This window comes from Papaver somniferum, chromosome 1 (assembly GCF_003573695.1).
Source record: "Papaver somniferum cultivar HN1 chromosome 1, ASM357369v1, whole genome shotgun sequence".
Classification (NCBI taxonomy): domain Eukaryota; kingdom Viridiplantae; phylum Streptophyta; class Magnoliopsida; order Ranunculales; family Papaveraceae; genus Papaver; species Papaver somniferum.
In genome coordinates, this window is record NC_039358.1 from 132,207,823 (window position 1) to 132,215,599 (window position 7,777).

Consider the following 7,777-nt stretch of genomic DNA (forward strand, 5'->3'; position numbering starts at 1 on the left):
GTGATGGGAAGAAGGTTCTGACTGTTCCTAAATGCACTTAGAAGTGGATACCGAAGAAAAACAATGATGTTTTGAGTGTGAAAAAGAATGATCTTCCAGAAAACTCCATGACCATGGAAAAGGCAGTATCCATGATGTTGGAACTTAACAAGTTTTTTGGAAAAATGGAATTAGATGTGAAAGGTTCTAAAAGTGATCTCTTTCATGATAATCCAAAGGTCACTTATGGTGAGCAAGACTTTGTTCACCCCAACGCAACTTGATTGTGTTGGAAGTGCATCCTCACCAAGGAATGCCCTGCTTTATATACGGTGAGGGAAGCACAAGAATTGGGACACACAAATTATGTTCGGTAAGGCGGTAGAATTCGATTGGATTCATCTAAAAAGGTATGTCTATAAACTTGAGCAATATTTGTACTTTTATTTGCTTAGAATACTTATAATAATCTTGCTTATCGTTTATTTCTACCTAACTTGATCTGTGTTTAAGGTTCTTAAATGTTTAGGTTTGAAAATAATAGTTCGGTATGTTTGGACTACATGGTACACATATCAAGTATGCATAACAACATTTAAAATCAAAATCCAGGGGTTTAAGTTCGCAACCCGTATGCATACTTGACGTCGATATTCGGTAAACTTGTTTTGGCCGTAACTTCTTCGTCCAAACTCGGATTTACCTCATTCTTTTTGCATTCTCTTCCTTATTGAATTCCCTTCAAAATGGAGATGAGAATTGTTGAACTTGGATGAGTTAATATTGGTCTTATCCTGTCTCTTGTTTTTTAGTGTTTGCTCCGTTTCGTTGCACTTGTTCTATAGTCTTGGACTTGGGCACTGGGATTCTTGGAGAAATCCTATTCTAAGCTATTTTTTGGCTGTTACAAGAGTGATGTTGGTGAATCACAAAGAAGGAAGTTCGAGAATGGGTAGTAGTTTACATTGCTATATATTCTTGAGTGTTCACAATCATCTCATGTGAACTATGGTGCATAGTCATCAATGACTTTGTATGTTCTTCTTTGTTAAGGAAATATTTTTATACGCTTTTGGTAACCACTCTTGGTATAAATCCGTGCGAAAAAGATTGATTCTAACTTCTAAGGGCAAAGATTGTTATTGCAGTATTAATCTTTATGATTTTGTGATATTGCAATTGTTTATGGGATATGTATTGTTTGCATTCGTGAACTTGAAGGTCCCATATGTTGTCAAAAGTAAAGTCGTTCATAAATTGATATTCGTATTGATGAAAGGACGGATAGACTTTTGACATTTACAAAAGTTAAAGCCTATATTGTCATTTATTTGATGGAAGATAGGTTAAAATCTTTTGTTTGCAAGGATAAAGTCTATTATGTCATTACGCAAATAGTGATGGAAAGATAGAATAGATCCTTGTATGTATTCCACAGTAATGATCATCACTGATCCATATCTTATGTATTACTGTGGGGCTCCGTAATGTGTCTTATGTCGAGCACGATACAACTAAGTTGATTATTTTGTGATTAACTTTGTTGGTTGTTCCGTAAGGTACTTTATGTCGAGCATCTTTGAACTAAATTAATCATCTTGGTTGGTTATTTATTTATTTGCTCCGAAAGTCTTCTTTTGTCGAGCAAAACAATTAACAGTTAAATTGATTACTTCTGTGATTAGTTTGGATGTGTTTTCCAATTAAATCAATCATAAGTTCTCTTGTAATTAGTCTAGTTGAGTATTCATATATTCCACAAGTCCTTGTGTTGAGTATATGAACAGCTATACTAATCATGTTCTATTGGTTAATGTAGTCGTATATTCCGTAAGGTTTTCCTTATGTTGAGTATGTGAACGATTAAGTTAGTTATCTCCATATGATTACCTTAGTCGTAGCTCCGTAAGTTTACTTATGTTGAGCACAATCAATTAAATTGATCACTTTTGTGGTTTGATTTAGTTGCATATTCCAATTAAATTAATCATGGGTTTACTTGTGATTAATTTGATTGAGTTTTGGATATAGAAAATCATTCCTATGATTTTTGGTGTCAAATTAAAAATCCTTCTTTTCTTTCGAAATTAAGGTCGCTCTTGTTGTTCTTTCGGGAATGACATCAAATGGGGGAGAGTTCTTTTGAACATGTGCTTAATGGTAATATCTTGCGGGGTATGTGGCTGTGGAATTTTATAGGGGTTATATTGTATCTTAAAACTCCTTGATGAATGCATTTAGCTTCGGCTTTATTATTGCATCTAAATTAAGTTGGTATGCATTTCTTCTTTTAGTCTATGAAACGTCTCTTCTCAGAAATTTCATTAGGAACTCGTTCTTGTACGTTTTCCAATTCTATTGACAAAAAGGGGGATAATTAATGTGTAGTTCTACTACATATACATATGGTTTTCGGATCATTGTGTAAGGGGGAGTGGTTTCCATGTGAGATGGAGTACTGACTAAGGGAGAGTGATACATATCGCCGCAGTATTGTTGTTAAAGTCGTGATGCAATTGGACTTTGATGTTATATAATAATAAAATGTCATTGTATAATAATGATCGAGAATGTCGATGTCTCTCATTGTTATAGCTACGGATCTTCAACAACGGTGATGCTAAACTTACAACCTTTGGGATCATTGGAGTACTTGGAAGGACGAAGATTTCAGGGAACGTTGAAGATTAGACTATGGAATAAGAGCCACTAAAGTTTTTTTTTTTTTTTTATTCCATATGTATTAATAGTTTTGTCATTAAAATTGACAAAGTGGGAGATTGTTAGAGCATAGCTCGGTCGACCTCGCATGTGTTGCTATCTCAAGCATGTTTGTCAATGTTAGTGATTAAAACTATGAGTCTTGATTTCTAGTTTACATAGCTAAGTCTCGGACTAGGATAAAAAAGTGTAGTTGAGCTCAAGGACTTCATGGCGATTCATCATACAACGACGAAGATTTACTCAAGGAACCGTGGAACTTCATCAACAAAAAGGTATGTGGAGACTTGAACTTATCTATCACTCAAAAGTCTATCTCTCCTATTTCCTACTTCTTATGAGACAAAAGTCATATGCTATATAGACTGGATCGTACACATTTGATATTTCGAGCCGAGTATATCTCGCCTATCTTTATCTTGAAATCATGTGTTGGTAAAGCGTTTCGCTTTGATAGGGTTTATCTTCATCTAATGACGAAAGTCATATTGTTTCAATCACTTTGAAAATCGCTTTGACGAGAAATAGTGTAACAATTATATAACCTCTAAGAATGTTTCAATGGTTGGAATGAGAGTTTAGGTCTATATAACCGATGATGGATATAAGCATTGTGTGGAAACACATATGTGCATAAGTCTTATTCCTTAATCCGAAGTTTGTGAACTTTGTTGATTGAGAGAAACCGGAGGAATTGGCTTTGCCAAGTCCGCGAACTGACGGAAGTTCTCTTGCCGAGAATTTCTGTTGGGATTTTCCAAAAACTCGTTTGCGTGTTTAGTCCGCGAACATAGTCCGCGAACTGGCGGAAGTCTCCTTGCCGAGATTTTCTGCTGAGTTTGGAAAACTCTGCCGGTTGTCTTAAGTCCGCGAAATTGTTTGCGTACTTGAGTGGGTTATGATCTAAAGATGTGCTCTGAACATGAAACTTAAATTACTAAGGAATGCAGTATGCATATCGTGGCTATAAAGTTCATGAGCCGATTCAATCGAATCGAATCATCTTTGTTTCAATTGTGTATTGTGTAGTTACATAAGATCTCACATCAATTGAACAACTCTCTAACTAGTTCATTTGAGTCAATTGAACTAGTTATGGTGAAGAAGAATAAGGTTAATATGAAATGCTCATATGGTTGACCTTTTGGGTTACTATGTTGAACCAACATACACGTACACGTTTGGGCACGGTTTTCACAAACCCAGTAAATGTATATCTCACGTGTGTGTGACAAGCTAAGTTTTCGATCTAACGGTTGAGAAATATTATCTTGAATCTAATTCAGGTTTTCATCTAACGGTGAATATTGATTGCTTTGTAACCAAGGAAAAACCCTGATTTGAAGACTATATATAGGAGACATCTAGCATTAGGCAAAACTAATCCCCACACGTCTGTGTGATACTATTGCGCTCGCTAGAGTCGATTCTCCTCTAACCTTTGGGTTTCTTCTCTAAAACCAGGTTAACGACTTAAAGACTTCGTTGGGATTGTGAAGCCAGACCGATACTACTTTTATCGTAGTTGTGTGATCTGATCTTGCATCTTCTATCGTACGAGTACCATCTTTGATTGGCTTGAGATCGTGAGAGTTCTCCGATAGGAAAGATAAAGAAGTCACAAACATCTTCATCTCACTGTTTGTGATTCCTCGATGTCCTCTTGTGTATTCAAGTAAGACTGTTGAGAGGTGATTGATTAATCTAGGCTGTTCTTCGGGATTATAAGACCGGATTATCAATTGGTTCCTGTTCACCTTGATTTCATATCTTAAGACGGAGCAAAAACCTAGGTTTTTTCTGTGGGAGACAAATTTATCCTTTGATAGACTTTTCTGTGTGAGACAGATTTGTTTATTATCAAGTCTGTTGGGTTGCAGCAACTCTTGGCTGTGGGTGAGATCAACTAAGGGAATCAAGTGCACAGTATCCTGCTGGGATCAGAGGCGTAGGAGTACAACTGTACGTTGAATTAGTGGGAGACTAATTGGGGTTCAACTATAGTCCAGTCCGAAGTTAGCTTGGAGTAGGCTAGTGTCTGTAGCGGCTTAACACATTGTGTATTCAATCTGGACTAGGTCCCGGGGTTCTTCTGCATTTGCGGTTTCCTCGTTAACAAAACTTCTGGTGTCTGTGTTATTTCTTTTCCGCATTATATTTTCTATATAATTGAAATAGTACAGGTTGTGCGTTAAAGATCATTAATTGGAAATCCGACCTTTGATTGTTGATTGATATTGATTGATCCTTGGACATTGGTCTTTGGTACCGTCCAAGTATTCCTTGTGTTTGATTAGGACTCGCTGATTTCTATTAGCTTGAGTAATATCAAAAACAAGAGAGAGATATTAACTCCTTGAGATACTTTTATCTAGATTGAGTCTGACTGTCTAGTTGATTCTCTAGCAAAGTATTTCGGAGTTAGTCCATACAGATTTCTAAGCGAAATATTGGGTGGTGTTGTTAGACCCCCGTTTTTTCAATAACCTCCTTCTTCTTCATTAATTCCTCCTTTTGTCCTCCCCTTCTTTTGGGTATTTTCCACTTGGGCTTGAGTTTAGTCCCCAAGTCCCCATACTTTAAGCCAAACTCATCTTTATTCTTAGGAGCACTCCCAACCCGTTAGGGGATGTTTTTCCATGTATCAACACTAGTCCCCTGACTATTGGGTCAATTATCAGATGATCCAATAGTCAAATTCTTTTGTATCTTTATATATTACATGTCGCTGGGAACAGGGCGGTTATCGGATCATTTATGACGCTCTTCCCCTTATATAGTAACATTGGGCTTCCGGTCTTGGTCATCAACTTCAATCTTTTATCTTCATCTCCCTCTCCTTTGACGGTCACTTTACTCAAATGGATCATTCTCTTCATGGATATGTGCTGACTCTAGCGCCAGTTCCTGCGTTGGTTTCGATGTTCAAAAGGTTGGAATTGGCGCGCTTGTTTCTGGTAGAAGCCGAGGTTGAGGCGCTTTGCGAACATAGGTTGGCCAAAAGAGATTCCATGTGCGCTCAGTTTGCAGAACATTACGAATCGCGTCAAGACGCCGAGGAGGTCGGGCGATTGACGTCTGCAATTCAGCATGCTCTGGACAATGTTGTTACAACTCGTCATGCTGCTATTTCATTACTCATCGAGATTTCATCGATGAGGGCAACCATTGAATATGCCATTGTCGACTGTCACTCGCATGTCTTTGGTCATGCGGCTCCCCGCCTTCTCGGACACACTCTATTCTTGGCTGCTGTTTCTGCGCTTGTGAACCCATATTATCTTAAAGATGAACTTGAACGCTTGTTGGTATTGAGGGAGGAGATAGGTGTGTTGCAAGATTTTAGGCAAGTCCACCGGGATACGGCACGTCAAGATCGCGATGAACACGAAAGCACTATTGCATTAGATCATGAGGTGAGGGCTAAGGGGAAGATCATTCGGGATATCCATAAATTGCTGAGTGATGCCAATTGGGGGTTGTCTCAAGCCAATATTCGGTGTGATGAGAGTAGGCTCATGGAGGAGACTGTGGACATGGACATCACTCGTTGTCACGCGTTAATAGCCGGTTAAATTACGTGTTACTTTGAGAACTTCTCCTCTTATTTATTGTTACTTTTACGCGTTTACCCTTGAGTTTTCCTTTCTTGATCCTTGTATTTATTTCCCTTCGTTGTTTGTTGTAAACTTTTCTCTTTTGGTTGATTGCTTATCTTTGATCTCATGGATACTTCCATGCTGGCTTTGGGATTTGATTCCTGAGTCCCTGATGTTTATATCCGGTTTATATTGGGGTTTCTACCTTTCCCTTAGTATGGGTTGACACGTATCTTGGCATGCAAAGGGGAACGTGAGTAATTGCATCGTAACCCACGCCACCTTGTCTTGTATATATATCTCCATATGTGGTTCTTGTTTCTCAGTTTAGGTTGCTATATATATTTTTTCGATCAGCGAGTCGCCAGTATGGCTAACTCTCTTCACGAGTATATGTTATCCTTGGAACCCATTCCCATGTTAGTCTCGAAAACGTTTAAGCGGGACGAGCTGAAGCCACTTCTGCTCGTAAAGGTCGAGATTGAGAGCTTCGGGCCAGAGAAAGGTGAATAGGGATGCTAAACGCGCAAGTTTCAGGGCATAGTATGAGGTATACCAAGCTGCTCAGCAAGCCGAATCGTCCGGTCAGGTGTCGTTGGATATCCAGCGGGCTTTGGATGAGGCTGTTACTGCTCGTGATGCGGCCAACCAATTGTTCGCGGATTCCCTGATGATGGTAGCTATTGCGGATCGCGTCATCTCAGATTTCCATCTTTGGATCTCTCATCAGGGGGGCTTACCACTTCTTGGACATACCCTGACCTTAGCGGATGCATCTACGCTTGTGTCTTACTCTTATCTCGAGGACGATTTGGCTCGTTTATTGATTCTGAAGAAGGAAACGGGTCTACTGTGGACGCTCAGGTTGATTCATCAGGATAAGGTTCGCAAGCAATACGACGATCATGAGGATACTCTTTCAGTTGCCCGTGGGGCCGAGGCCGAGAGTAATGTTATTCAGGACATCCTTAAATTGGTGAATGAAGCTGATCAGGATCTTCGTTTGGCTACTGCGCAATGCGACAATGGCCGCTTGATGGTGGAGGCTTTGGACGCAGACATTGCTCGGTGTCGAGCGTTAATGTCTAGTTAGGTTATGTGTCCCTTTGTGGGGTGTCTTTTGGTCTTGACATCCCGTTCTTTTGCTGCTTTTTTCCTTTTATTTTTCTCCTCTCTTTTATCTTTTTTTTTTCTGAATCGGTGTAAATAGTCTTTGCTTTTTAATTTGAAGATATTGTTATATTCGTTTGTGTCGAAGTATGTCATGCCTTTGGCGTGTCTGTGGTCTATTCCTTTCTCAAAGGATTACCGGGTAGGGAGGACGTTGGTAAACGCACTTACTCTTCCTTCCCCCTTCTTTTTTTTGTCCAGAGGGATTGTGGGTGGGGCGAGCTTTTGTTAAGCGCGCATACTCCCCCCTTTTTTATCCAGAGAGATTGTGGGTGGGGCGTGCTTTTGTTAGACGCGCCTACTCCCCC